The sequence below is a fragment of the Pelophylax lessonae genome, assembly GCF_965119305.1.
Source record: "Pelophylax lessonae genome assembly, chromosome: 4".
NCBI lineage: Eukaryota > Metazoa > Chordata > Amphibia > Anura > Ranidae > Pelophylax > Pelophylax lessonae.
Window position 1 is genome coordinate 588,263,040 of NC_138771.1, and position 21,638 is coordinate 588,284,677.

Sequence of the window (21,638 nt, forward strand, 5' to 3'; positions counted from 1 at the left end):
TACATATTAAAATGATTTGGCATGTCAAGCCAGTTAGTTACATATGTCAGTATAAAATATGCATCAAGCTGATATATTTTCCAATGCATGCTTCACATAACCAAAATAATTCCAGTTTAGAAGAGGGATGCATCTTGTAACACAACGCGGTTTGTGAATACAGTTTCACTTCTTCAGGAGTAGATGCCTCCAACATCAAATCTCTAAACTATAGAACAGAAACACAAATTGTATTAAAGCGCTCCCTAGGAATTTGTGGGGTTACCAATACTTTACATATTGATGTCCTAAAAATTCAGGACTCACAAACCAGCTTGATCAAACATGACACCTCCAATTAGCGACCACTGCTCAGTGCCGGGAGTAGTGGAAGGGGACCAGAACACCCAATGGGAGAAACCAAGGGGCGGCACAAGAGAGTACACGGCTGGGATAGAGAGATTTAAAAAAACTATAAAAGATATATACAATGAAGCTGAATTAGGAATGTGCTGAGTACTAGGGATCGACCGATTATCGACAAGACCGATATATCGAGGGCTGATATGCACTTTCACCGATATATCGGAATCAGCCCCAGCGGTTACCGATATTGCCGATATTGTCGTGACGTCATTGCGTATGTTGCGCCACGTGCCTCTGCACACTGGGACAGCTTCTGCCTTCTTAGGCCGCCTACCTCAGCCTCGTCTGGAGTCGGGGACTGAGTCTTGTCGGGACAGTGAGTATACAGTGCAGTGTATGTATGTACACAGTGCACACAGTGTGTGACACAGCTGCCACATCATACACCCACCCACAGCTGCCCGGTGACAGCCAGCCAGCTACCCACACACCCACAGGCCTGTACCAGCCAGTCAGCCACAGGCCCTGCCTGTATCAGCTAGCCAGCCACAGGCCCTGGGCCTGTTCCAGCCAGCCACCCACTACACAGGATGCCAGCCAGCCACCCACCAAAGGGTGCCAGCCAGCCACCCACCCACCACAGGGTGCCAGCCAGCCACTCACCACAGGGTGCCAGCCACCCACCACAGGGTGCCAGCCAACCACCCACCAAAGGGTGCCACCCTGCAAGTGCGGTTTTCCTATCAGTTTTCATGCAGTTAAGGTGTGAAGAACGACCCCTTAATGTTAAAAATGGTAATAATCAAACATTAACAATTGTTTATTTTCCAAAACTATGCAATGGCCAAAATATCTGTATCGGTAACGAAAAACCGATTTCGGTCGATCCCTACTGAGTACCTCCAAGTGCTACCTACATAACAGAAGAGGAAATAGCTCAATATATTAGGGGTGAGATTGATATGTATATACTAAAGCGGTACTGTACTAAATAGGTTTTACATTTATAAAAGGAAACATAATAAGAAAAAGAAAGTAAAGAAAAAGAAAGCTATTATTTGCTTAAGCTATTATTTTGTTTACCTGCATTGTAGTTTCTAGAGCCCATAAGGAAGGGTATCTGTATATAGGCAGCGCAGGAGTATTCACTGGTATACTAGATAAAATTAATTTATTCAGTTTTTTTTCTAGTTGTAGTTTATTTATTTATGGTTCAGTTTAATATTTGAATTTTATAAAACTAAGTGCCACAGCCTTTTTATTCCACAAACACTCTAATCTTTTTCTTTATTACCATGGTTCTGGCCCGTATGAAGGTTTGCCAACTACAGTCCCCCATGGCAGACATCAGAATTTAAGAGGGTTAGGTCCTGGACTGCATGCCAGCTGTTCTTCCATTGCAAAAAAAAAAAAATGTGGATATATTATTTTATCTCAATCTTTTTTCAACACAGCAAATAGCAATATGCAGTAAATTCTGGAACCTAATTCATCGTTTATTTTCTAACTGGTGGTTTTTGGTGACAGTACATTCACACCGTGCTCCTTGCCTTATTGAATAAGCCTAATAAAAAGCATTGTGTATTGACAGCACTGAATCAGACAGAGCCTTAATAAAATGTTCTCCAACGAGAACACTTGAATGTAATAATGAAACAGTCAATAATGACATCCGAGTCTCATATAGTGTATATCACTGAATGTATTGTCCAGTCTCGTACAGATGTAGACCATAAACCAATCAGGCTTTTTCTTTATAAATCATATTAAGCTATGGTATCTATAAGCAGCATATGTTGTGTAGGCCAGTCGTTTTGTCTTTGCTCATCGCACAGACCAGTGTAGCATGTCTTTTATAATTAATGCTGAAATATTGCAGACGCGGTGCTGCCAAATAATTCCTTTAATAAAAGGTTATTTTATGAAATGTACGCAAATGATAGCTACAGTACAGAGAGCTGTTGTAGCAACCCAATCCAAAAACACTCACATACACTGCCAGTGTGCATGACACTTTTTTTGCAGTAGATGTCGGCTATGTTGTCATGGAAACAGGTTCAGTTTTGGATATAATGCGTAAACAATAGCTATATACCTTCACTATTTTTTAATAGGATGGGAAGTAGTCACGCAAAATTGGCAATGAGAAGGAAGAACTTTCCTCAACTGAACCAATTGCTGACGTTCCCAGACACTTGGCCACAAAAATATATGTAACAAAGGCTTGGAAAGTTTCTGTGGTCCATATTACTGCAACAAAAAAATACGATCTCTTGGATCATGCCTAAAGAAAAAAAGGGTAAGCATCTGAAGGACAAACAAAGAGAGGTTTGAGAGAGTCTGGAGCGTGTGAATATGCTACTTATAGGGGTTTATTTACTAAAGACAAATAGACTGTGCACTTTTGAAAGTGCAGTTGCTCCAGAGCTTAGCAAATAAGTGAGAGCTCTTCTGACTTCCATCGTCCAATCATGTGCAAGCAAATGTGCTTTTTTGTATTTTTCTTGCATGTAATTGAGTATTCTTTGTAGAGTGAATTTTTACCTAATTTACTAAGCTCTGAAGCAACTGCACTTACAGAGTGCAACTGTACTTGCAAAAGTGCATAGTCTATTTGCCTTTAACCGCTTGCCGACCGCCGCAGTAAATAGTCGTGTGGCGGTCGGCAAGCGGTACCTCACAGGCAAAGCGACGTAGTACTACGTCGATAGCCTGTGAGGGTCTCGGGAGCGAGCGCATCACGGACCCCCCCGCGCGTGTGAACGGCGGACCTGATCGTCCGCCGGTCACTCGCGATCGTCGGTGGAGAGGGAGAAAGGCAGGCGGCTAATGTAAACAAGCCGCCTGTTATTCTCCCCTGTGTAGGAATAGTGATCATACGGTTCTACTATGTAGGACCGTTGATCACTGTTCCTACACCTCAAGCCACAGCCAATCACAGTTAGAATCACCCCCCTAGGGACACACATAACCCCTCCCTCTCAAAAAAAGTTAACCCCTTCACTACCAGTGTAATTTTACAGTAACAGTGCATATTTATAGCACTGATTACTGTAGTAATGTCACTGGTACCCCCAAAAGTGTCAAAAATGTCAGTCAACGGTCCGATCTGTCCGCCGCAATGTCGCAGTACCGCAAAAAAAATCGCAGATCGCCGCCATTAAGCATGAAAAAAAACAACAAAAATGACAAAAATCTTTCCCTTTGTTAGTAAACGCGATAACTTTTGCGCAAACCAATCAAAATACGCTTTTTGCGATTTTTTTACCAAGCATATGTAGCATAAAACAAATTGGCCGAAAATGTTAAAAAATTTTGATTTTTACATTTTTTTGGGGGGAATTTCATATAAAAAAATGTGAAAAATATTGTTATTTTTGCAAAATTTATGCTCTTTTTTTGTTTATAGCGCATGATCAAAAAATCGCACAGGTGATCAAATACCACCAAAAGAAAGCTCTGTTTGTGGGAAAAAAAGGACGTCAAATTCGTTTAGGTACAGCGTCGCACGACCGCGCAATTGTCCGTTAAAGTCACGCAGTGCCGAATCGCAAAATAGGCCCTGGTCAAGAAGGGGGTAAAATCTTCCGGGGCTTAAGTTGTTAATAAATCAGCATAGGGATTTATTTACTAAAGCTGGAGAGTGCAAAATCAGACTCACTTCTGCATATAAACCAATCAGCTCCCAAGTTTTTTGCCAAAGCGTAATTGAACAAGCTGAGGTTAAAGCGGCGTTTCAACCTCCCCCCTCCGAAAATGACTGTAGCTGCTAACTTTTAATATTTGGACACTTACCTATCCTGGAGTCCAGCGATGTCGATGTTTCCATCGGCTGTCGGGTGCTGCCACCATTACAGGTAAGGGAACCCGGCAGTGAAGCCTTGCGGCTTCACGGGCGGGTCCCTACTGCGCATGCGTGAAGCGCGCTGCGCATTCGGATTGGCTCGGCGGCAGGGGTAGGAGGAGGGGGCCAAACTTCCGAAGGACGGCGCCGTGGCGCCGTCTCCTGCAAGTGGGGAAGGGTACCTGTCAAAAACAGGTAACCGTTCCCCCCTTCCCCCTGAAAGGTGCCAAATGTGGCACCGGAGGGGGGGGAGGAAGCAAATAAGCAGAAGTTCCACTTTTGGGTGGAACTCCATTTTAAAATACTCTTTGAATACTGGAATGTCGATGCAGTTAAAGTGGAAATAAAGGCTTATTTTTTTATTTGTACCTTCAGGTAAGTCTATAATAAGGCTTACTTGTAGGTACTGTGAATATCTCCTAAACTTGCAGAGTTTAGGAGATATTCAGAGTGCATGCAGCCAATGACGTCATCGGCGCATGCGCTCTGAAGGTCTAGCTTACCGTGCCGGACCTTCAGAGCCAGTACTATAAAAAGCGGCTCCCGATGATGTCATCACGGCTCCAGCCACTCACAGCGTCAGAACCCGCAAATCAAGAAGAAACATGGGAAAAATGTCAGCCGTCTCAGCGGTGTGCGGGCGCCGCTGGAGGGCTTCGTTCTAAGGTAAGTTTTTCATAATAAGCTAGTATGTGATGCATACTACCTCATTATGCCTTTGTCTTACATAGTTTTTTTTTTCTGGGGTTTACAACCACTTTAAGACAAATATTAAAAATGTTTTTTTTTGAGTGGTTCCCAAGTATGGGGACTCTCTCGTTCGGTACACAGATAACATTCATTTAAGTAAATAATACCTGATTATCGCTGCTAGATATAGGCAGCGATTTAAAAATACCTGATTATAGCTGCTAAATATAGACAGCGATCGGGAATCATCCACAGACCAACAATGCAATCGCAGGATCCAATGACTCAGGTGGAACCGGAAGTCGTTTTGGGAGGTTGCTGGTGGGGGGGCGGAGACACATTGGCGTTACACCGCCCCTCCTCATGTGGGTCTCGGTTGCCTGTCATTCAGTGTGAGCGTGGTTTTGGTGTTTGTTCATTGCCATGGTCCCTGTTTCTTCCCGGCAGGGGGCAAGCCTGTTCAGACGTATTTTTGCTGCCTCCCATAACGACTTCCGGTTCCACCTGATTTGTTGGATCCTGCGATTGCATTGTTGGTCTGTGGATGATTCCCGATTGCTGTCTATATTTAGCAGTGATAATCAGGTATTATTTAATTAAATGAATGTTATCTGTGTGCCGAACGAGAGAGTCCCCATCCAGCCCTTCCCTTCCCCCCCAGTGGTTAACCCCAACCTTTTGTGCTTCTTAACCACTTGCCGACTGCGCACAGTATATTTACTGCGGCAGTCGGCCCCGGCCAGGCAGAGTGACGTAGGTCTACGTCGCTCGCCTGTCACTCCTTCTAGAGCCAATAGCGGGCGAGCGCGCGCCCGCCGAGGCTCGTTCATGGAGGAGTGCGGGAGTGTGACTGGCGGACCCGATGTCCGCCGGTCACACTACGATCGCCGGTACAGCGGGAGAAAGACAGAGCGGCTTGTAAACAAGCCGCCTGTCAGTTCTCCCTGTGTAAAAATGAAGATCAGACGGTTCTACTATGTAGAACCGTTGATCTTTTTTTTACACCAATAGGAATGTCCCACTACAGTTAGAAGCACGCCGCTAGGACACACTTAACCCCTCCCTGTCCAATACAGTTAACCCCTTCCCTGCCAGTGTCATTTTTGCAGTAACAGTGCATATATATAGCACTGATTACTGCAGTAATGTCACTGGTACCCCCAAAAGTGTCAAAAATGTCAGTCAAGGGTCCGATCTGTCCGCCGCAATGTCGCAGTACCGCAAAAAAAAATCGCAGATCGCCGCCATTACTCGTTAAAAAAAAAAACACCAAAAATGACAAAAATCTTTCCCTTTGTTAGTAAACGCGATAACTTTTGCGCAAACCAATCAAAATACGCTTTTTGCGATTTTTTTAACCAAACATAGGTAGCGTAAAACAAATTGGCCGAAAATGTTAAAAAAATTTGGATTTTTACATTTTTTTGGGGGGGAATTTCATATAAAAAAAAGTGAAAAATATTGTTATTTTTGCAAAAAATAGTTTATAGCGCGTGATCAAAAAATCGCACAGGTGATCAAATACCACCAAAAGAAAGCTCTGTTTGTGGGGAAAAAAGGACATGAAATTCGTTTAGGTACAGCGTTGCACGACCGCGCAATTGTCCGTTAAAATCACGCAGTAAAAAATCGCAAAAAAAACCCTAGTCTTTTAGCAGGAAAATCCTCCGGTGGTAAAGTGGTTAAGGAGTGGTGCTTCCTGATGAGGGCTCATTTTGGAAGGGGCCTCGGGAGACCCAGGCATCTGGTGGCTGGACCTCTGTGTATCTCACTTGTCAATGTATGGGCACCGTGTCTGAGCATGCGGTGTTGATGCTGTAAGAGGGTAAGCAGTGAGCCCTGTAGAGCTTTCCTGTGTGTTCAGCCTTAATTCATTGGCTTCTAATAAACTCGCTTATATGTTGCTTGCTATTTCTGTTGTACAGATTTGCTGTGAATCCCATTTGGATTGATCAACAAAAAACTTCTTTAAAGTATCTAATTTCACTCTGGACCCATGACAAGATACACGGGCTTGCAGCCTTGATGCACTCACATGTTGTCTCCCCTTAGCTGGAACATATTCGATCTACAGTTGTTATTGCAGGTAATTTTAACCTGTGTTTCTTTTTTTAAATACCTTCCCCTCCCCCTTCCTCTCTCCCCCTCTCCCCCCCCCCATGTATATACCCCTGGTGCTATGATATATTATGACTATTATGTGTATAGTGTCTTTTTCTTTTTTCTTTTCATAGCTAATGGACATCTGTGCAGCTTGATGAGGACAAACTAACTGCTAATTACTAATTAATTACTAGAAGCGGTTGTAATACTGTGAATCTATCAACTATCTAGTGATGATACCTATGTGTATCAGGAAAATACTGTTTTCCCTGTCTCCATATATGTCTTTTTTATGTTTGAGGACTTTTTCTCTGCCCTAGCTATGATGAATATGTATTTTTTGAACAGCTTTTTGTAATACATATTAATATGACTTTTTTATATTTGCATTAATGTGTGATTATTTGGGAGACACCATTTAAAAGCCCATATTTTATTGCTCCCTATGGGGTAATACCTCTCTTTTTTTCTATTTCACATAGGGCTGGTTTCTCCCCAAAAACTTTTTGGGCTCTTTATAAACTTTTCTATGTACCTTTTTCATATTAAGCTAGTAAGTGATGCATACTACCTCATTAGGCCTTTGTCTTACAGTTTTTTTTTTCCCGGGATTACAACCACTTTAAGACAACTATTAAAAATGTTTTTTTTGAGTGGTTCCCAAGTAAGGATGATCTTGGGTTTGGCTCCGGGTTCAGTCCGATCCCAAAGGTTGCTGTCAGTGCATTGGTCACAAAAAAAATCTGTTGCTAAGGCTTGGAAATCTTCTGGGGTTGATATTACCTCCCCATAAAATAAGATCTGGATCATGCCTAATGAAAAAATGGAAAGCATCCTGCAGCGCAAACAAGAGAGGGTTGAGAGAGAATGGAACTTATAGATATGCACATATAGCTTCCATCTTAAGCCCAATACTGATAGGGTGGTTGGAGCTGGTTTCTGGACAGAAAACTTGCATTTTCTCTTCTTTTTCTTGTTTTTCTTTTCTCTATTCTTTTCCTGTTTCCTGTATTTTTCTTTTGTCCGTTTTGAAAATGACACTCTTTTCCATACACCTGCAATCCTAGCAGGTTGTTAAAACCTGTAGTTAAAAACCATGTAGTTAAAACAACATTACAAAATTTGTTGTGGATGGGTTCCAAGAAGGGATGAGCTTGGGTTCTGCTCCAGGTTTGGTCCAAACCTAAAGGGAACTGTCAATGCTTTGGCCACAAAAATATCCATTGCTGAGGCTTGTAAATCTTCTGAGGTTGATATTATCTCAACAAAAAATAAGATCTCTATCATCATGCTTAATGAAAACAAAGGGAAGCATCCTGCAGGGCAAACAAGAGAGGTTTGAGAGAGTCTGGAACTCATGGATATGCTATATACAGTCTCCTAATTTAGCCATATGCCGAAGGGGTGGATGGGGTGGGTCCCTGGCCAGAAAGCTTTCTTTTCTTTTTCTTTTTTTTTTTTCTTTTGAAGCTGACACTCTTTTTTACTTTCAATAATCTTAATTGAATGAAAATAACAACATGCAGTAACAACCGCGGAACAATAGTTGAGAAGTCACAAAGGTGTACATTCACAAAGAGCAATGAACAGAGGAACAGATTGGCAGTCTACATCATAAACGTAAATCTTATATAAAGTCGAGGAGCCCCTCCACCCCGGGCACCCCAAGGGGATCAAACTGTGCCCACGGGTGCGCCTCCCTAGTACCAGAAAACCGCAAAATAACAACATGCAGTCAGTTCCAGGGGCTTTAACCCCAAATATCAAATAAGAAGAGAAGTAGGGGGGAAGGGGACACACTACAGGAGGGGAGGGAGCATGTAGGGTGGGAGGAAAATGAGGGGCAATGCAGATAGGTAGCCAGATAGTAAATCCCTCTGAAGCCGCTCAAGAGCATAGAATGAGTAACATCAGATATTGACAGTACATTTACATTGCAGTAACCAAGCGTCCCATTTTCTGTGAAAGGAGTGTATATTGAAGTGATTGCGCGCTAGAAGGAGTTCTAGTTCACATTGTTGGTTCAAGGTAAGAATAGTATCACTCAGTGAGGGGGATTCCGTTGATTTACAGAGCCTTGTGATAGTGAGTTTAGCTGCCAGGAGAAGGTGTGCGATTATGAATCTATACTTAGGTAAGAGGACGTGAATGTTAACATAGAGAAGAGCAAGGGCAGGTTTGGGAGTCACAGGTTGAGCACAAATATCTGAAATCAAAGAAAATATTTGGTTCCAGAAGGACCGGAGTGACACACAGGGCCATAGCGTGTGGTACAGGGTGCCTTGTTCCCCGCAGTGACACTCTTTTTTAATATTCTTTGAATACTGGAAGGTTGTTTTAGTTAAGACAAATATTTTGACTTTTGTTTTGGATGGGTTCCGAGTAGGGATGAGCTTGGATTTGGCTTCAGGTTTGGCGTGAACCTGAAGCGAGCCGTCAGTGCTGGGCCAATGAGCTGCAGGCAGAGGAATCCCCACCGGCAGCTGCACTTTGATTGACCAAATCTCATCCCTAGTTCTGAGTCTGTGATACCACCACTAGCATGATAGACTGCTTTGGATCTAAGCATCATTTTGATCTTTTTTCCTACAAAATTGTATGGCACATTCCCCTTCTTGTAGAACCCAGTTCTGTTTTATGGTCTTTCATTCGTCTCTATTATATACATTTATATTGTACTTCTACTATATATGCTAAGTGATATAGAAGTAAGACTGCAAAGACTTATATGTTTGTATGACTTTTTATTCAAAGTTAATAAAACCCATTGAAATGAAAATGAGGTACTTTCATGGAATCTGGAATTGTACTAGTGCTCTGTTCTAGTTAGAGTAAGGCCTCAGGGTCACTGAGCTGATCTTACCAGCCAACCATATAAAATTTGAAGAAAAAAGATAAAAAAATGGAAATGTTAGAACCTTTCCAGTTCATCAAAATACTAGCTCTATGAAATGCGCAGCAGAGAAGCAGAATTAAGACAGATAGCCACTGCCCCACCAGTGAAAACCAAAGATAACTTACTAGCAAATACCTATAGTTGTATGTGTAATGTATATAAGTTTTGGAGATATTATTTTTGTTACATATCATATTGTATCAGTTTTTTTTGTTATTATTATCATAGTATTGATTTTGATTTAGCGCCACAATACTTTTATAAAAAAAAATACAATTACAATAAGCTACAATTTATGTGGATGTGGTTAAAAGAGAAGTTCCAGATTCATTTAATCCCTAGGTGGATGCAGCATCGGCCAGATGTTGCATCAGTCCCCAGCCAGCTCTAAGACCAAGAACTGAGCGATCAAACCCTGTTGATTGCTCAGCTCTCAGGCTTCAGAGAACTAGTGACTGTCAGTCACTGGCTCTCTACTTTGCCCCTCCAGTGCTCACTGCAGTAATGGACTGTGCAGAGCGCAGTAAAAACCCTAAGTGCTGATTCATCACTTTAGCAATGTGCTATTGGTGCAATAATGAAGTGAAAGTGGATAGTAATGCGCTTCAATAGTAAACCAACAATATTAATGTGTAAAACAATCAAATCTTGTAGGTGCAAAAATAGTGCACAAAATTGGAGGACTTCATACAGTTTATCAATTAAAGTCCATAATCAAACATGTGCAAATAATATGTTCAGTGGCGAGTCCACATTTAGATGGTGACTGTGTTCAAATTCCAATGAGGTGAATGGCCTCTTACCATGTGTTAGACAAAACAGAGCCTCCAAATAAACTTGACAATGTGATAATAAAATAACGCCCAGTGATAAAGATGGACTCTTACCAGAGATGAGGGAGGTAAAAACTTCAAGCAAAGTAGGTAGATGATCCCGTGTTGAAGAGGTGGAGCACTCTCCTTGAGGATCCTCCAGATCACATCCACCCACAGCATCCAGAAAAAAACTTGGTGCGGCTCAAGATGAAATGGCCCAAAAGATGCATTCCCAAAAGAAAGAAAAGAACTAATAGTGCATTATCCTTTAAAACCAAATTTAATAAAGGCAAATACACTTACAGCAATCCAAGTTAAAAAGATGTAACAAGCTGAAGAACGTCACGGCCGTCTGCAGAACGGTATCATGACAAAATGACAGCGCGACCAGCTCTTTGCGACGCGTTTCCACACAAGGGGTCGTCTACTGGGACTGGAAAATGTCAGTGTCATTTATGTTTTTTACTGATTTATAGCACTGACACTTGTTTACACTTTAGAAAGAACCACCAAAGTATTCCCATCAGCCCTTGTCCCACAAAGCATCTCACAGTGTATTGACCATTCTAGATTGGAGAAATTGTTCATCCAGTTTAGAGGAAAGACACTGGTTGCTGCTTCTATAGGGAGTTATGTAGAGGCAATCAGAGAGAGAAGATTTTTTTTTTTTGGATCTGTGAGACAACTCAGCCACGTGAGCAGCAGAGAAACTCAACCTAATGGGGGAGACTTTTGAGCATGCTTCCCCAAGGTTTGTTGTTGGGTGATGCAAAGGAATCCTGGGAGATTTTGCTGCATGCTTGCAAAGTGTACACCAACCTATGATTCACAATGACCAAGGTAGAAATGGTGTTGAAACATTGTTTTAGTATACGCCTGGTCTTTGGATAGGTGTATTATCTCTTCTACCATCTAAGTTACAGTAATGTTTTAAAGCATAGAGCAGTGGCATTATTCCTTATCTCCAGAGAGTGCTATAACAGAACTTGTTTGCAGGGGTATGAAGTGAAAAGAAGTGGGACCAGACAGTTACTTAACATGGTGGTGTGACTACCAGGTAGGGGGTGAGAGACCTGATTTGTGTATTGGTGATTTACATTTCTCACTTAACACTAAATCCCTCTGTGTGGACCTTCTTAGTGGAGAAATTTCCCAGGGGCTCTTCAAAAGGACCCTACAGGCTGTCTTCCCAAAAGATGGAGGGAGAAAGCTATACTGTTTTTTACCTATAAGCAATGATCAGAGGGTCTTTCTGAAGCTCTTGAATAAAATATGATATACCACACTTACACACAGCAGTAAAAGTTTATCAGTCTGTAGAGACTTGTATTTGTGCTTTACTCGGAAAATATAATCACGGGAAACGTCAACAGTCTGTCCATTAAAATGGATTGAGCGTAAAAATTATTGCTCCTAATAGGAATATGTTACTTGCAGAGATAAATGCAAGGAAAACTGCCTGCATAAATTAATTTAGAGAACAAAAATAAAATAAATGGTGTTCTACATAAAAAGAAAATGACCAAAGGCCTTCTTAAAGCTATAGTCTCTTTCTTTAAAGAGAACTCCAGATAAGATATAATTTACCAGTAAACATATATTATATTAAGTTTGCTTTATTTGATGCCCTTTTTAGAATACCTGCATTGAACAGTACAAGCCAATTCCCAGCAATTTATTGCAAGTTTCCAAGCAAGGCTTTGTGAGGTAGTAGATGTGGGATTGAATTACACTAAGTGTAATGTGTACTTTAGTTACAGAGATCCTTCATATTTCTTGCAATTGGATAAGGTTTCGGTACCCGCTGGGCAGAAACCCGGACTCAAACAAGGCGTGGAATTCAAGTGACATTCAAATGGTAGAGATGGGCCTAAAACCCTAATGGTCCCAGTTTACTGTTTTGCAAACTGACACCAGGTCATGGCCTTCAGGATTTACTCACCAGGGGGTGGCTAAAAGGAAAACACTACGGTGCAGAAACTGTTAACAGGACAGCAGGCCAGAGAGCAGTCAAGTCCAAAAAGAGGTCTAGGCAGGCAGCAAGCAAGAGCATAGTCAGGTCCATGCAGAGGCTAGGCTGGTGAAACAGGAGGGTAGTCAACAACAAACAGGTAATGGGCAAGCAAGTATTGATGTTTTTAACTCTTAAGCCGGTCAGCATAAGGGTCATTACTAATAATCTCATATGTCCCTGGTGCTACTTGCTCCTGTGTTTATTCCTCCTTCCTGCACCCCCATCATCATAAAAGTCTGGTACAGCAGGGGTTAATATAGCTGAAGAAGCTGTGACGAGCAGTTTTTAAGAGTGGCTGACTATACCCACCCTTTCAGCCACCTTCCTCCATTTATAGAAACCATACTTAAACTTCTAGGAATAAAACAAGATCTTTGAGATCTTTGAGTGGAGGAGGTGAACCTTTCAATCATCTTCCCATCCTCCAGTCATAGATCCTGTTTCATTTATAGAAGCTATATTACAGTTTATATGAATGGAGGAGGGGATATGAAAGGACAGGCACTCTTTTTACACTTACTATTCTAAACACAACACTTATACATACCTGTCAGCCCTCTGCACACCTGAGTGACTGCCGATGATGCCTAAATACTTCCCCACATGCTTGGATCTTCATCCCCATGACTAAGCACCGAAGGGCGGGGCAAAACACATTGGGAGTGTGGCCTGGCTGGAGTCTAGGCTGAGGTTGCCACTTTCACACTGATTTTAGGGACCACACGAATGTGCGGCTACAGGAATCCTTTTCTTCTGTACCACTCTTGAAGAGTGCCTGTCACTGCTTCCATGAGCTCTATTAACCCCCAGTAGAATAGAACAGCGGTGGGGGTAGAAGGTATATCGGAGGAGGAAGATTTCAAGAAGTACTGCAGCCAGAGGCACAAGGGCAAGTCATTAATAGTAAGTAATGTCCCCTGTGCTATTTTTTTTTAACTAAACGTAGGCTTTAAAGTGTATCTAATGCCTACACGCAGGCTGAATATCGGCCCAAATCAGCCAGTACAATAGATACTGGCCGACATTCAGCCTTTGTGTAGAGGGCCTTGTTTGAAAGAAACTGATCTCATGACCAGCTTCTGTCGAATGAGCATGCTGAAAACCAGCAGCTGAGCGGCATCCGATCAGTGCTCTCAGCCAATGGCTGTGAGCGCTGACTGGGGTGTTCTGGTGGGGGGGGGGGGGGGTGTCACAGTTCCTCTGTCGCAAAAGTACAGCGAATAGTTAGTACAGAGACTTCCTCACAAGCTGATCAGTTTTTTTTCCGTAAAAAAAAAAAACAACGGTGAACTCAGCATAGAAAAAAACTATTCAGTCGCAAGGAGTGAAAGAGGACATGAGGCCATACAATGCGATTAGAGGAGAAGCAATTTAACCTCAGGATATGCAAGGGTTTTTTTACAGTAAGGGCAATAAGATTGTAGAACTCTCTTCCACAAATGGTAGTAACTGTGGGGAGTATGGCTACATTTAAAAGATTAAAACATTCAGGGGTATGGGAAATGAATACGTCCACTCACACCTACACAGGTTGAACTGGATGGATTATTGTCTTTATTCAACCTCAACTACTATGTAACTATGTAACTTACCGAACAAAAAAAAACTGTACTGTGTGTACCAGGCTTTTACAGTAAACTTCTCGTTTTTGCTCCCTATTGCTTTGTTAACCCCTTTGCGATTCGGCACTGCATGACTTTAACGGACAATTGCGCGGTCATGCAACGCTGTACCTAAATGAATTTGACGTCCTTTTTTTCCCACAAACAGAGCTTTCTTTTGCTGGTATTTGATCACCTGTGCAATTTTTTGATCATGCGCTATAAACAAAAAAAGAGCGTCAATTTTGCAAAAATAGCAATATTTTTCACATTTTTTTTATATGAAATTCCCCCCCAAAAAAATGTAAAAATCTAATTTTTTTAACATTTGCAGCCAATTTGTTTTATGCTACATATGTTTGGTAAAAAAAAAAAGCAAAAAGCGTGTTTTGATTGGTTTGCGCAAAAGTTATCGCGTTTACTAACAAAGGGAAAGATTTTTGTCATTTTTGTTGTTTTTTTTAAAACGCGTAATGTTGGCAATCTGCGATTTTTTTTTGGGACTGCGACATTGGGGCGGACAGATCGGACCCTTGACTGACATTTTTGACACTTTTAGGGTTACCAGTGAAATTTCTACAGTAATCAGTGCTATACATATGCACTGTTACTGTAAAATTACACTGGCAGTGAAGGGGTTAGCTTTTTTGAGAGGGAGGGGCTGTGTGTGTCCCTAGGGGCGTGATTCTAACTGTGATTGGCTATGGTTTGGACTGTAGGAACAATGATCAACGGTCCTACATAGTAGAACCGTGTGATCACTGTTTCTACACAGAGGAGAATGACAGGCGGCTTGTTTACATTAGCCGCCTGACTTTCTCCCTCTGCAGCGACGATCGCCGAGTGACCGGCGGACCCGATGTCACACGCGCGGGGGGTCCGTGACCGCGCAGGAGCGGGAGCGCGCCTCCGGCGGCGCGCGCTCGCTCCCCAGAGCCTCACAGGCTAGTGACGTAGAGCTACCTCACTCTGCCTGTGAGGGGCTGACTGCCGCAGTAAATATACTGTGCGCAGTCGGCAAGTGGTTAACTCCAAAACCACAAAATGAATATATTGCAACCAACCAATCCTTGGATGAAGTGACTGCATTAAGTTTCTGGTTTTAGTTTTTTGGGGTTTTTTTTAATCTTTTTTTTACCTGGCAGTCTGGCCAATAACATACTTACTGTCTTGGTGTGGCTCCTCCATGAATGGAGGAGCAACAGAGACACCCAAAGACAGCCGCACTGCTTGGAGAAAGTATTGTTAGATGGACTAGTAGATGTAGAGGGACTTTATATAAGTGACTAACAAATTAAAGCCTAAAGCCTTGTACATATTAAAAGTTTTTTCATTCAATGGAAAAAAAACAAAAAAACGGAGAGATCGCCGTAGTAACACCAATGATGTTAGTGCGTTGATCTCCCCCACTGTCCCTTTATATTCTCACAGGAGGACTGCCCCCCATCACCCTAGAACACACTGATCAGCGCTGGCCAATGGCTGCCAGCTTTGATGAGATGCAAGTCGGATATTGGTTTTCCAACATGCACTTTTGCCAGATGCTGGTAATGACATCGAGTTCTGTAGAACAGACAGCTGCATGCATGGGCCGAAAGTCAGCTGAACCGGCCAATTTTAGATTTGGCCCGCATGTGCAAAGCTTACCTTCAGCTAACACTTTTAAGCAGTTGCAAAAGCTGTTTTTGTTTTCCTTTTGGATAAAGGTTTTAGCTAAATAGTTAAAAGCTGTTAAAGGAAGTTGAAAATTGACAGCAGGATCAACAGATAAAAAATTAAGTTACAGGGAGAGTCAGAAAAATAAAAATTGCTTAGTTAAAGCTAGTGTCAGACTGCATTATATATATCGTTTTTCATTTTTATTTTAGTAGCATTTTAAATTTAAATATTACAATTAAATAGTTTTGTTTTATCTATCCAATAAGTGCAAAAAACATGATCATGTAGATCATGTCAGAAATTTGGCGGTACTGTGCACATTTCTTATCTCAAGTCTAATCTTAACTGCTTTATGACTGCCCATTCTGGATAGGTCCGAAAAAATCAATGTCTTATTCCACAGGTATGTCAGTTTATTTATTGTTTTGATTTTGCAAAGCAAAAACCTGAACTAATTTATTTGTCGTCCTTAAAATATACCCACACAAATAGAGGGAAGGCATATAAACTTTATTCACACAATGTCCTTGGTGAGCTTATAACCCAGGACCATTTAGGCAAGAGTGGCGAGAAACTGGCAGTGTTATAGCAGAAGACAGAAACTGTGTGGTTCTGTTTCTGCAGTCCTACAACCCACTTATTCCCCACAACCCAGCCCTTTTTTTGTATCCAGTACCCTATGGATTTCTTCCCCCTTGATAAGATTCCAGCAGTTTGCTATGTTTTGTAAATCCATTTATAAATTAATTGGGCACATTTTCATTAAGGAAATGTGTTACAGTGCTGTAGGGATCTGCTGCCCTCTATTGTCTGTAGTGGTAAATGCTTGAAAATATGTTATTTATGCACTACCTGTCTCTGGGTTATTGGGTAAAAAAACCCAGAAGGAGGAAGAATACAGAGAGAGCAAGTCTGAGACATGTATTCTGCCCATGGGAGAATTGTTGCTGAACCCTGACCAGCCACAAATGTGTGTGTGTGTATATACAATATATATATATATATATATATATATATATATATATTATGGATCGACCGATTATCGGCAAAGCCGATATATCGAGGGCCGATATACACTTTCCCCGATAGGGGAGGGCCGATATTGCCAATATTTCGGAAAGTGCTTGTACCGGAGTGATACCTGCAGCTGGAGGCATCACCCTGGTACCGGCGTCCATAGCCCACGGTCGGCTGTCTTGTAATGACAACCGATGCAGCCGAGAAGCCCCTCGGCTGTCATTACAAGGAGTGGGAAGGGACGTCCCCCCCTCCCGCTGCCTTACGCGGCTCGCCCGGGTCTCCCATCCCACCGGGAGACCCGGGCAACCAGCTTGCACGGCCGCCGAAGACCCGATCAAAGCCGCATTCGGCTCTGATTGGGTCTCCATGTAAAAACCCAGATTATGACATCACTTCCGGGTGTTCGGCGCCAGATTCAAAAAAATGACAGCATTCAAAACAGCCAAACTTGGCATTTTGAATGCTTTTAAGTGCAGAGTAGGGGTTTGGGGTATTTTAGACCCCCAGATCCCTCCATAACAGTGCCTGTCAAGTGCTAAAAAAAAAAAAAAAGCTGATACCGATATGCAATGGGCAAAATATCGGTATCGGCAACGAAAAACCGATATCGGTCGATCACTAATATATATTATATATATATACGGTATATAAACTGTATATATATAAAGAATGGGGACTGAAGCATCTCTGCCTTATTGTTATTATCTCACATGCACAGTGCCAGATAACTAGGTCTGTGCTACTGTATGTATGTTTGTAGTGGTCATCTTCCAGTATATTATTAGGTGAACCTATAATAGAGTTTATATACAGCTCTTATTATTTTAGTTAACTGTGTCCCTTATAGTCTTGGATTCTATAGCTAGTTTTAGCTTAGGGCACAAGAACAAGAAATGGCTAGAGCCAGGTTAGGCATCTGACGGCCACTTCTGGTAGTTAGAGGTCTGGTGGCATGACAGATTAGAACCTGCTAGGGGAAGGGACTAAGATCCAGAGTATATATGCGACTCTGAATTCTAGTTCCACACCACACGTTGGTGAGAAACTGCATTCCAGGCTGTTTGGACAATGGTTGGATCTTCTCATCATTGCAGATTTTGTCTTCAGGTTTCCAACGCCAAGACAAATGCCATTTTGGGGATCATTCTCAGGAGCCCCTGCAACTGGACTTTGCTGCAACATTCATCTGGAGGTATCTCTATTAATAATCATATATACCCGGGTATAGATTTAAATTATGTAGATTTATATTATTATAGGTAAACTTCTAGTCTGCCTAATTAATTTTCCAGAGAATGCCTAGACACTGCCAAGTTACAGAATCAATTCCATTCAATGTAGCTTGTTCTGCTCTGAATGCTAAGATCACATATGGTAAAAGCGTCAACACCAGATATATGTAAGTGACAATTTTATTTGTGCCAGAAATTCATGTAACATTTTTTTTTTTTTTTTTTTTAGCACACATACTTATATGCCAAAACCAACCATGCCAAGTTTTAAATGCCAAAAACAAAGCTCTGCAAGTGACATAGAGACTGCTGAGTTACAAAAAGAAATTTCCCAGAGACTGATGAATCCTAGAAAGAGAGTGCCTTCTGACTTCTAAGTCAGACTGTTCATAGGCTTCTGGGTTAAGGGGACATGTAAAATAAACCCTAGACAAAGAAGTTTCTGCTTGCCTGACTGTTTGCCTCTCTTTTGGGCATACTTTGTTGCATAGTGGCAGGGAAACTTGGCTCCAAGTAGTTGGTTTGGTGCGGCAAATGCTTTTCCATGCACCCAATACATGATATCATAAGACATCTGACTTGTGAAAGAGTGTCATTCTTTGCAGGCTACTTTTGAGCAAGCATCCCTTCACCATATAAGCCTGTAGGTCCACCAACCTTATGCTTTGGTCAGCACCCATGAGTGAGTGCCCGAGTCCGTATAGGACACTACCAAAACGTATCCCTTAATGTCCTGAAAGAAAAGAGGAATTTATTATTTGAAGGGTAAGTGTACTTTCAGACAAACTACACTCACCCATCCTACCTAGACTTTCGGACCTAGAAGTCCTCCCCCAGCTGCTTACATATTGTAGTTGGACACCGTTTGGACAAAAATGTCACCACTGGCTACATCCCCACAGCGAGCCTTTATAGATGTTTAACCGGTTGCCGACCGCCGCAAATACATATACTGCGGCGGTCAGCCCCGGCCAGGCAAAGTGACGTATGGGTACGTCACTCGCCTGTCACTTGCTTGTGAGCCAATAGTGGGCGAGCGCGCGCCTGCGGAGGTGCGTGCCCGCCCCGGCTCGTTCCCTAGGAAGTCCGTGCGTGTGACCGGCGGACCCGATGTCCGCCAGTCACTCGGCGATCGTCGGTGGAGAGGGAGAAAGGCAGGCGGCTACTGTAAACAAGCTGCCTGTCATTCTCCCCTGTGTAGGAATAGTGATCATACGGTTCTACTATGTAGGACCGTTGATCACTGTTCCTACACCAGTAGCCATGTCCAATCACAGTTAGAAACATGCCCCTAGGGACACACTTAACCCCTCCTTCCCCAATAAAGTTAACCCCTTCCCTGCCAGTGTCATTTTGCAGTAACATTGCATATATATAGCACTGATTACTGCAGTAATGTCACTGGTAACCCCAAAAGTGTCAAAAATGTCAGTCAAGGGTCCGATCTGTCCGCCGCAATGTCGCAGTCCCGCAAAAAAAATCGCAGATCGGCGCCATTACGAAACACCAAAAATGACAAAAATCTTTCCCTTAGTTAGTAAACGCAATAACTTTTGCGCAAACCAATCAAAATACGCTTTTTGCGATTTTTTTTTTTACCAAACATATGTAGCATAAAACAAATTGGCCTAAAATGTTAAAAAATTTTGATTTTTACATTTTTTTGGGGGAATTTCATATAAAAAAATGTGAAAAATATTGTTATTGTTGCAAAATTGACGCTCTTTTTTTGTTTATAGCGCAAAAAGTAAACATCGCACAGGTGATCAAATACCACCAAAAGAAAGCTCTGTTTGTGGGAAAAAAGGACGTCAAATTCGTTTAGGTACAGCGTCGCACGACCGCGCAATTGACCGTTAAAGTCACGCAGTGCCTAATCGCAAAAAACCCCCTGGTCAGGAAGGGGGTAAAATCTTCCGGGGCTTAAGTGGTTAAAGGGCCATGTTCCAAAAATCTCCAGTTTTGGAAGCCTTATGCAAGTTTTTATGGCTGACTGCCCCGGCTTGGCCAGTGATGAATGAGTGTCAGCTGGTAGATGTAAGCTTATCAAGGAAGGCTGTAGCTGTTCTATATATGTGTATATGTTAGTTAAAGCCAGGAAAGCAAGGCAGGGAGGAAAAATATACCTTGAAAGTGAAATTACCCAGTGAACTTATATCTATCTTATATGGTCTGGTTATAAGAGGGGTTAATATATTGTGTTTGACATCTCTTTAGAAAAGTGGATCTGTTTATTTCTAATTTCACAGCCTTCACACAACGCTCTATTGCACTGTTTAATTAGGCAAGGTATTGAGGGTTTCGCTGCCCCCTCCACTCAGCAGGGAACACTTTGAATGCTGTTCGGACTCTACCAATTCACTAGATAGATTTACACGGAGCTGTGCTCTACTTTTACATTACACATTTGGTTGTTTTACTGTGCACTTTATAGGGAATTTGTCAGGAAAGAAATATGGAAACTGTCATTCCTGACTTGCTTTTAAAGGGGCAAGATCAAGGGCTGTCATTCTTATTCATTGCTTCACTACTTTCTAAGTCACAGACCTGAAACAAGTATGCAGCTCAAGTTTTCGGTTGCTTGCTCCATAGCTGTTTAGAGTTCATGACTCATTGAATATTGAAGCGATGGATAAGGATGACAGCTCTGCTGCTTGCATCCTCAAGAAAACGTCTGCAATGGCAGCTGTCTCAATGGGTTTCTTTTAAAAGAAATATTTCATCAACAAACCAGCTAACTGCAGTTGACCAGATACATAAAATAGCATATTTCTGCTGAGTCTGTCAGCAACCAAATGAACATTACAATGAAATACTAAATTGTGGATACTGCTGCTTTGATTAAAGTGTTACTTTACCCATTGCAGCTTGATAAACGTTATTTACATCTTGCCGACCACCGCACGACTATTTACTGCGGCGGTCAGCCCCTCACAGGCAAAGCGACGTAGTACTACGTCGCTAGCCTGTGAAGGTCTCAGGAGCGAGCGCACGCCGCCGGAGGTGCGCTCCCGCGCGGTCACGGACCACCCCGCGCGTGTGACCGGCGGACGATCAGGTCACTCGCGATCGTCGGGTGGAGAGGGAGAAAGGCAGGCGGCTGATGTAAACAAGCCGCCTGTCATTCTCCCCTGTGTAGGAATAGTGATCATACGGTTCTACTATGTAGGACCATTGATTACTGTTCCTACACCTCAAGCCACAGCCAATCACAGTTAAAATCACGCCCCTAGGGACACACATAACCCCTCCCGCTCAAAAAAAAAGTTAACCCCTTCACTGCCAGTGTAATTTTACAGTAACAGTGCATATGTATAGCACTGATTACTGTAGTAATGTCACTGGTAACCCCAAAAGTGTCAAAAATGTCAGTCAAGGGTCCGATCTGTCCGCCGCAATGTCGCAGTACCGCAAAAACA